At 42.9% G+C, this 9605-nt stretch overlaps 1 protein-coding gene across 18 annotated transcripts in view; it reads right to left on the reverse strand.

Annotated features, from left to right (window-relative positions):
* Positions 1-9283, reverse strand: part of CCDC171 (coiled-coil domain containing 171) — a 467560-nt gene extending 458277 nt beyond the window's left edge. For 6 of the 18 annotated variants that reach the window (XM_054519835.2, XM_054519832.2, XM_054519828.2 and 3 more), the window contains exon 1: positions 9142-9283. The gene's annotated coding sequence lies outside the window, so the exon portion shown is untranslated. Of the gene's footprint in view, positions 1-6690; positions 6746-8495; positions 8666-8799; positions 8967-9141 lie in introns of those variants that run through there. The other 12 variants (XM_054519831.2, XM_024252731.3, XM_063714207.1 and 9 more) reach the window with 5 other exon arrangements.
* Between the last annotated feature and the right edge of the window lie 322 nt (positions 9284-9605).

Raw genomic sequence — 9605 nt, forward strand, 5'->3', positions numbered from 1 at the left:
CGGAGACTGCAGTGAGCCGAGACTGCACCACTGCACTCCAGCCTGGGCTACAGAGTGAGACTCCATCTTAAAAAAAAAAAAAAAAAAAAAAAAAGAAGCAAAATGTCATGCTGTGAACTGCCCATGGAAGAGGCCACATGGCAAAGAACTGCAGGCAGCATCTTGGACATAAGGTGAAAAAATCTTGAGTAACAGACCGGTAAGACAGGAAAATGGGTTTCCACACCAGCTCTGCCTGTGTGTCTTTTATCAAGTCTTTTTTTTTTTAATATTCTTCATCTTCCTCGCTGATATCAGCTCCTGATGACACAGAGAACAAGGATTTATTCTCTGTGTGTTTTAAGAAGACTAAATCAATGAAGGACCAAAGTTGATACGGGCAGTGGCTGAATTTGAACTATGATGGGATTCCCATGCAGTCGAGCATGGCAGAGAAGGTGCAGTAAAATCTCCTCCCTCTTCTTCCACCAGGTGAAAAGGCAAGGAATGATGAGGACAGTCAAGTTCAGAGTTACAGGATAGTAGTGAAGATGTCAATGGAATATGAAGTTAAGTTAAAGAACTGCAGTACCCTTAAAGAGTATTTATTTCTAGCTTTACTTGGAACTTCCCTGTGAAACTCCACAAAGTTAAAATACACAATTTGGCCAAACTATGTCAGTGATTAAAAATTCCTTATGACATGAAATCAAAATCAGCCTTTCTCTTCTTCAGTATTTGTTTAACTCTAAATATTACTTTCCATTTGAAAACATTCAGTTGATCATTACTTGTGAACAAACTCTATGATACAAAGTCATTCCCTGCTGTCATCATTCCAACTGTCACAAAAGTTCCTTCTCCAGGCACTGTACTAAAAACTTTCTACATATTGTCTCATTTCACTCTACACCAACCCCAAAGGGAAGATAATGCTAATATCCATACTTTATACATGAGGAAACTGGGGCTTAAAGATAAGCAGTCAAAGAGGAGGTTCCAAGATGGCCGAATAGGAACAGTTCCAGTCTGTAGCTCCCAGCATAAGTGACACAGAATATGGGTGATTTCTGCATTTCCAACTGAGCTTCCGCTGGTGATACCCAGGCAAACAGGGTCTGGAGGGGACCTCCAGCAAACTCCAACAGACCTGCAGCTGAGGGTCCTGACTGTTAGAAGGAAAACGAACAAACAGAAAGGACATCCACACCAAAACCTCATCTGTACGTCACCATCAACAAAGACCAAAGGTAGATAAAACCACAAAGATGGGAGAAACCAGAGGAGAAAAGCTGAAAATTCTAAAAATCAGAGCATCTCTTCTCCCCCAAAAGAACGCAGCTCCTCACCAGCAACGGAACAAAGCTGGACAGAGAATGACTTTGATGAGTTAAGAGAAGAAGGCTTCAGACGATCGGTAATAATAAACTTCTCCGAGCTAAAGAAGGATGTTCAAACCCATCGCAAAGAAGCTAAAAACCTTGAAAAAAGATTAGATGAATGGCTAACTAGAACAAACAGTGTAGAGAAGTCCCTGAATGACCTGACGGAGCTGAAAACCATGGCACAAGAACTACATGACGAATGCACAAGCTTCAGTAGCCAATTTGATCAAGTGGAAGAAAGGATATCAGTGATTGAAGAATAAATGAATGAAATGAAACGAGAAGAGAAATTTAGAGAAAAAAGAGTAAAAAGAAATGAACAAAGCCTCCAAGAAATATGGGACTATGTGAAAAGACCAAATCTACATCTGATTGGTGTACCTGAAAGTGATGGGGAGAATGGAACCCAGTGGAAAACACTCTTCAGGATATTATACAGGAGAACTTCCCCAACCTAGCGAGGCAGGCCAACATTCAAATTCAGGAAATACAGAGAACGCCACAAAGATACTCCTCGAGAAGAGCAACTCCAAGACACATAATTGTCAGATTCACCAAAGTTGAAATGAAGGAAAAAATGTTACAGGCAGCCAGAAAGGTCAGGTTACCCACAAAAGGAAGCCCATCAGACTAACAGCAGATCTCTCAGCAGAAACTCTACAAGCCAGAAGAGAGTGGGGGCCAATATTCAACATGCTTAAAGAAAAGAATTTTCAACCCAGAATTTCATATCCAGCCAAACTAAGCTTCATAAGTGAAGGAGAAATAAAATCCTTTTCAGACACACAAATGCTGAGAGATTTTGTCACCACCAGGCCTGCCTTACAAGAGCTCCTGAAGCAAGCACTAAACATGGAAAGGAACAACCGGTACCAGCCACTGCAAAAACATGCCAAATTGTAAAGACCATCGATGCTAGGAAAAAACTGCATCAACTAACGAGCAAAATAACCAGCTAACATCATAATGACAGGATCAAATTCACACATAACAATATTAACTTTAAATGTAAATGGGCTAAATGCTCCAATTAAAAGACACAGACTGGCAAATTGGATAAACAGTCAAGACCCATCAGTGTGCTGTATTCAGGAGACCCACCTCATGAGCAGAAACACATAGGCTTAAAATAAAGGGATGGAGTAAGATCTGCCATGCAAATGGAAAACAAAAAAAAGCAGGGGTTGCAATCCTAATCTCTCATAAGACAGACTTTAAACCAACAAAGATCAAAAGAGACAAAGAAGGCCATTACACAATGGTAAAGGGATCAGTTCAACAAGAAGAGCTAACTATCCTAAATATATATGCACCCAATACAGGAGCACCCAGATTCATAAAGCAAGTCTTAGAGACCTACAAAGAGACTTAGACACCCACACAATAATAATGGGAGACTTTAACACTCCACTGTCAACATTAGACAGATCAACGAGACAGAAAGTTAACAAGGATATGCAGGAATTGAACTCAGCTCTGCACCAAGCAGACCTAACAGATATCTACAGAACTCTCCACCCCAATATACGTTCTTCTCAGCACCACATCCCACTTAGTCCAAAACTGACCACATAGTTGGAAGTAAAGCACTCCTCAGCAAATGTAAGAGAACGGAACTTATAACAAACTGTCTCTCAGACCACAGTGCAACCAAACTAGAACTCAGGATTCAGAAACTCAATAAAAACCGCTCAACTACATGGAAACTGAACAACCTGCTCCTGAATGACTACTGGGTACATAACGAAATGAAGGCAGAAATAAAGATGTTTTTTGAAACCAATGAGAGCAAAGATACAACATACCAGAATCTCTGGGACACATTTAAAGCAGTGTGTAGAGGGAAATTTACAGCACTAAATGCCCACAAGAGAAAGCAGGAAAGATCTAAAATTCACACTATAACACCACAATTAAAAGAACTAGAGAAGCAACAGCAAACACATTCAAAAGCTAGTAGAAGGCAAGAAATAACTAAGATCAGAGCAGAACTGAAGGAGATAGAGACACAAAAAAACCCTTCAAAAACTCAGTGAATCCAGGAGCTGGTTTTTGGAAAAGATCAACAAAATTAATAGACTGCTAGCAAGACTAACAAAGAAGAAAAGAGAGAAGAATCAAAGATGAAATAAAAAATGATAAAGGGGATATCACCACCGATCCCACAGAAATACAAACAACCATCACAGAATACTATAAACACCTCTATGCAAATAAAGTAGAAAATCTAGAAGAAATGGATAAATTCCTCGACACATACACCCTCCCAAGACTAAACCAGGAAGAAGCTGAATCCTTGAAAAGACCAATAACAGGCTCTGAAATTGAGGCAATAATTAATAGCCTACCAACCAAAAAATGTCCAGGACCAGACAGATTCACAGCCGAATTCTACCAGAGGTACAAAGAGGAGCTGGTACCATTCCTTCTGAAACTATTCCAATGAATAGAAAGAGGGAATCCTCCCCAATTCAGTTTATGAGGCCAACGTCATCCTGATACCAAAGCCTGGCAGAGACACAACAAAAAAAGAGAATTTTAGACCAATATCCCTGATGAACATTGATGCAAAAATCCTCAATAAAATACTGGCAAACCGAATCCAACAGCACATCAAAAAGCTTATCCACCACGATCAAGTTGGCTTCATCCCTGGGATGCAAGGCTGGTTCAACATATGCAAATCAATAAACATAATCCATCACATAAACAGAACCAAAGACAAAAACCACATGATTATCTCAATAGATGCAGAAAAGGCCTCTGACAGAACTCAACAGCACTTCATGCTAAAAACTCTCAATAAACTAGGTATTGATGGGACGTATCTCAAAATAATAAGAGCTCTTTATGACAAACCCACAGCCAATATCATACTGAATGGGCAAAAACTGGAAACATTCCCTTTGAAAACTGGCACAAGACAGGGATACCCTCTCTCACCATTCCTATTCAACATAGTGTTGGAAGTTCTGGCCAGGGCAATCAGGCAGGAGAAAGAAATAAAGGGTATTCAATTAGGAAAAGAGGAAGTCAAATTGTCCTTGTTTGTAGATGACATGATTGTATATTTAGAAAACCCCATCGTCTCAGCCCAAAATCTCCTTAAGCTGATAAGCAACTTCAGCAAAGTCTCAAGATACAAAATCAACGCGCAAAAATCACAAGCATTCCTATACACCAATAACAGACAAACAGAGAGCCAAATCATGAGTGAATTCCCATTCACAATTGCTACAAAGAGAGTAAAATACCTAGGAATCCAACTTACAAGGGATGTGAAGGACCTCTTCAAGGAGAACTACAAACCACTGCTCAACGAAATAAAAGAGGACACAAACAAATGAAAGAACATTCCATGCTCATGCATAGGAAGAATTAATATTGTGAAAATGGCCATACTCCCCAAGGTAATTTATAGATTCAATGCCACTCCCATCAAGCTACCAATGACTTTCTTCACAGAATTGGAAAAAACTACTTTAAAGTTCATATGGAACCAAAAAAGAGCCCGCATCGCCAAGACAATCCTAAGCAAAAAGAACAAAGCTGGAAGCATCACACTACCTGACTTCAAACTATACTACAAGGCTACAGTAACAAAAACAGCATGATACTGGTACCAAAACAGAGATATAGACCAATGGAACAGAATAGAGCCCTTGGAAATAATACCACACATCTACAACCATCTGATCTTTGACAAACCTGATAAAAACAAGAAATGGGGAAAGGATTCCTTATTTAATAAATGGTGCTGGGAAAACTGGCTAGCCATATGTAGAAAGCTGAAACTGGATCCCTTCCATACACCTTATAAAAAATTAATTCAAGATGGATTAAAGACTTAAATGATAGACCTAAAATCATAAAAACCCTAGAAGAAAATCTAGGCAATACCATTCAGGACATAGGCATGGGCAAGGACTTCATGACTAAAACACCAAAAGCAATGGCAACAAAAGCCAAAATTGACAAATGAGATCTAATTAAACTAAAGAGCTTCTGCACAGCAAAAGAAACTACTATCAGGGTGAATAGGCAACCTACAGAATGGGAGAAAATTTTTTTACAATCTACCCATCTGACAAAGGGCTAATATCCAGAATCTATAAAGAACTTAAACAAATTTACAAGAAAAAATCAAACAACCCCATCAAAAAGTGGGCAAAGGATATGAACAGACACTTCTCAAAAGAAGATATTTATGCAGCCAACAGACACATGAAAAAATGCTCATCATCACTGGCCATCAGAGAAATGCAAATCAAAACCACAATGAGATACCATCTCACACCAGTTAGAATGGCGATCATTAGAAAGTCAGGAAACAACAGGTGCTAGAGAGGATGTGGAGAAATAGGAACACTTTTACACTGTTGGTGGGACTGTAAACTAGTTCAACCATTGTGGAAGACAGTATGGCGATTCCTCAAGGATCTAGAACTAGAAATACCACTTGACCCAGCCATCCCATCACTGGCAGCCAGAGAGAAAGGTCAGGTTACCCACAAAGGGAAGCCCATCAGACTAACAGTGGATCTCTCGGCAGAAACTCTAAATCATGCTGCTATAAAGACACATGCACACATATGTTTATTGCAGCACTATTCACAATAGCAAAGACTTGGAACCAACCCAAACGTCCATCAATGATAGACTGGATTGAGAAAATGTAGCACATACACACCATGGAATACTATGCAGCCACAAAACGGATGAGTTCATATCCTTTGTAGGGACGTGGATAAAGCTAGAAATCATCATTCTGAGCAAACTATCGCAAGGACAGAAAACCAAACACCACATGTTCTCACTCTTAGGTGGGAATTGAACAATGAGAATACTTGGACACAGGGTGGGGAACATCACACATGGCGGCCTGGCAGGGAGTGGGGGAAGGGAGGAGGTATAGCATTAGGAGATATACCTAATGTAAATGACGAGTTAACGGGTGCAGCACACCAACATGGCACATGTATACATATGTAACAAACCTGCACGTTGTGCACATGTACTCTATAACTTAAAGTATAATAATAAAAGAAATAAAAATAAAAGATACTCAGTCACTTGACTAAAGTCACATCTCTCACATCTCTAGTGACAGGGTCAGGATTTACACCCAAGTTAGCTGACTCCAGAGCTCTGCTGTGTGCCTTGCTATTGACCCTCAAGACACAGTTCATCCCAGCCAGGGAAGCATGTAAGACCTCACTTATCAGGGAAGCATTTCTGCTCTTTGCTGGAGATTTCTTAAAAATATCATTTTTCCCCATATCCAAACTGACAAGCCATGGCCTTCTCAACAAAAGATTACTCAGACCTTCAGTCGATTCTCAATCCAGATAGCACCTTCACAGTTCTGGACCAAAACCAGGCCATCCTGTAGCAGTAATAGATAAAGAAACGCAAGGTTCAAATTAGCTTTTTATGTTAATGTATTAATAGATTAATCTTTTTTTGATAGTGGAGTTGAACTAATCTCACCATTTCTACTAAAATAGATGATGGGATATTATGTGTATCATTCATCAATGAGAAGCATTTTTAAAAATAGATAAAAGGGTAATTGAGGCCAAGGGATCAGTGATCCGGACATCCTGAGAGGAGGTGCCAGCCAGAAAGGCAAATCTACTTTAGATTTCGGAGCCACTACTGGTAAAAAATTTTTCTACCTCACATCTGAGTCCTTCAGTTGGTCATCCCAAATGCACTCATCTTTCAGTGTGTCTGCACAGATCAGAGGAAAAACGAGGGATGGGTGGATGAAAAGATAGAAATTCCTATTATTGAGCCACTTACTATATGCCAGATACTGAGATGAGCATTCCTGATCTCATTGAATCCCAACATCTCTATGAGATTATGCACATTTCACAGATAAGAAAACTGAGGCTTGGAGATGTTGAATAATTTGTGTAAAAATATTCAGCCGGAGAATGAGAATTCAAATCCACATCTGGCTAAGTCCATTCTCTTTCACTACACACTGCTGTCTTCATTAGTAACCACACCTGTGTTGGAAGTGTTCCTCAGCATAGGTACATAACCAACCTTTAAAGGGAAAGTTTGGTTCTTACATCCAAACAAGACCAAGACCAAGGGACTGAGACAACCAAAACGTTTTAGAATCAAATGAGACTTTAGAGACTAAGTCCATCCTCCTTATCTGACAGATAAGGAACCTAACGCCTAGGAAGGTTAAGTGGTTTGCCTGCGGGGACGCAGCTCATAAATGGCTGAGCCAAGACTAACACAGAAAGCTACAAACTAAGACTATGCCCTTCATCTTTCTTCTTAGCAGGTTGCACTGCCTTTGTTTCCTCTGCATTTTATGAAAAACCATGTTCATCTTCTGCTCTACCACTGTTTTGTTGAGAGTAGGAACTAGCAGTTAAATAAAATAAGTGACATGCCGGGCGCGGTGGCTCACGCCTGTAATCCGAGAACTTTGGGAGGCCGAGGCAGGCGGATCACGAGGTCAGGAGATCGAGACCATCCTGGCTAACACAGTGAAACCCCGTCTCTACTAAAAATACAAAAAAATTAGCCGGGCGTGGTAGCGGGCGCCTGTTGTCCCGGCTGCTGGGGAGGCTGAGGCAGGAGAATGGCGTGAACCCGGGAGGCGGAGCTTGCAGTGAGCCGAGATCGCGCCACTGCACTCCAGCCTGGGTGACAGAGCAAGACTCCATCTCAAAAAAAAAAAAAAAGTGACAAAATCGTTACGTTCTTTTCTCCAATATTATGAAAACCATAAAACATCGGTATGTCATGTATTCAAAAGAGCTGGACACCAACTCTAATAAACAAAATAAAGACGTATTTATCTCATTTACCTAAAATGTATACATGAAATATGTATTTTCCTAGGATCAATATCATAATGGAATAAAAAAATTCAAAAAGCCGGCTCCATTTCTGCAGAAAATGTACAGCTTCGGGAAAACGCGCAGCTGACTCAGATTCTAAGTCTCTCAAAGTCTTGGAGGGTAGGTAGAAGCTGCAGGTGACAGTCTAGCACAACTCATTCCCGTTTATCAAACATCTGTAGAGTGTCTAGTGTGTGGCCGGCATATAAAAAGGGGAGAGGGCGCAGAAAGACGTGGTCCCTATCCTCTAGGGGCTTACTGATTCTCGGGAAGGAAAGCGCTCCGCAGCAGTAACCCTAAGAAGCTCCAAATCCCGGTCCTCCGCCTCTCCTTTGGTCCCCATCCGGCGCTCTGGTACAGCCGCAGCGATCTCTGGCTAGGATGCTCCACGGAGATCTTCCTCCAGGTGGGCGGGGAGACCCAGCCCAGGGAGGGGGAGGCGTGCCCCAAAAGCGAGGCCAACAGCCCCAGGGCCGCCCCAAACTCACTCAGGGGCCCCTACAACCCTCTCAACACCTCCCTCCCAAGTCGTCCGCCTCGAAGCCCCCACACCGTGCGGTTACCTCAGGGGTCTCGCGTGATCCATGCTGCACACCCAAGACCCCAGGGGCCGCTCCAAGTCTCAGGGGTAGAAGGAGGCCCAGACAGCCCACGGGGATAAGAGCAAAAACTGTTGGAACACGACGGACTCTAGGACCCGGGAGGAGGGGGACAAAGAGCAAAGGGGGACAGAAGGGGAAGAGCCCCCGGGAGGTGAAGTTTACAACTGCCACTTCCGGAGCTGAAAACACTCGGCTTCTCTCGCAGACCTTCCCAGACTTTCACAGGTCAGCCCAAATCAGGCCCGGCCCCACTTTTTCCTCCCGCCTCCCGCAGCCCTCAGCTTGCAGCTCCTGGATACGTACTCCGAGAACGCTGGCTCGGATTGGAAGATCCCGCCCGCCAAGCAGCGCGCCTTCGCTGAGGGATGAACGGGCGCATGCGCCGTTGCTGGGGAGCGGCGGGCTCGCGACCGCACGCGCTCTCGCTCCAGGAGCTCCGCGTCCCCGCGCGAGGGTGCGCCCTGCCCACGCGCTGCTGTGGCTTTTCAGCGTGAGGTGCCCGCGTTCCTGTCTCAGTCGCCAGAGCCGAGTGGAAATGCAGATTTCCAGCTTCTAACCCCTTTTCCCTGCCTGCTGAATAAAAACCTAAGAGGTCGGATCCCAGATCCTGCTTTTTGAAACTGGTTCTTCTGCCCATCTTTAGAGCCACAGCAACGGTGGGCTGGTCCCGGGGCCTGGGGAGAAATTCTCTGGGCTCGGGTTCTGCCCAGCTGCCTGGTTTACCTCTGGACAGCTCTCTGCCTGCACAGGGCTTCCTGTCCTCTCTT

This window comes from Pongo abelii, chromosome 13, assembly GCF_028885655.2.
Source record: "Pongo abelii isolate AG06213 chromosome 13, NHGRI_mPonAbe1-v2.0_pri, whole genome shotgun sequence".
NCBI lineage: Eukaryota > Metazoa > Chordata > Mammalia > Primates > Hominidae > Pongo > Pongo abelii.